The sequence below is a fragment of the Ictalurus furcatus genome, chromosome 4, assembly GCF_023375685.1.
Source record: "Ictalurus furcatus strain D&B chromosome 4, Billie_1.0, whole genome shotgun sequence".
Classification (NCBI taxonomy): domain Eukaryota; kingdom Metazoa; phylum Chordata; class Actinopteri; order Siluriformes; family Ictaluridae; genus Ictalurus; species Ictalurus furcatus.
Genome location: NC_071258.1, coordinates 1,427,501 through 1,427,997, shown reverse-complemented (window position 1 = coordinate 1,427,997; position 497 = coordinate 1,427,501).

Here is a 497-nt window from a genome sequence, read left to right as displayed (position 1 = left end):
TTTCCGTCTCCTCCACTAGGATTGGCTAAAACAGTTTGGACGCCACGTTAGCCGCGTCCGCTAGCATACAGCAACACGTCAATGCGTCCGCCATATTGGAAAGGTCAACAGAGCGTATTTATGGAATGAGAAATGGGCAATCTTAATTAAAATTTAGATTCAATTTTTTTTTAAAACTCATCTCTTCAGGCTTGCATATTCTCTCTGACATGGTTACATAAACTTAATTATAATGTGTTTTAGTGTTTTATGTATAATATTGTATAATGTGCATGTGCACATATATAGTGGACTTATGTGTGTATAATTATATATATATATATATATATATATATATATATATATATATATATATATATATATATATATATAAATATAATATTGTGTTTTAGTGTTTTGTGAATTGTATTTGCATGTTTGTTGTATTTGTGAAGTGACCTTGGGTGTCGTGAAAGGCACTTTTAAAAAAATAAAATGTATTATTATTATTGAAAAAT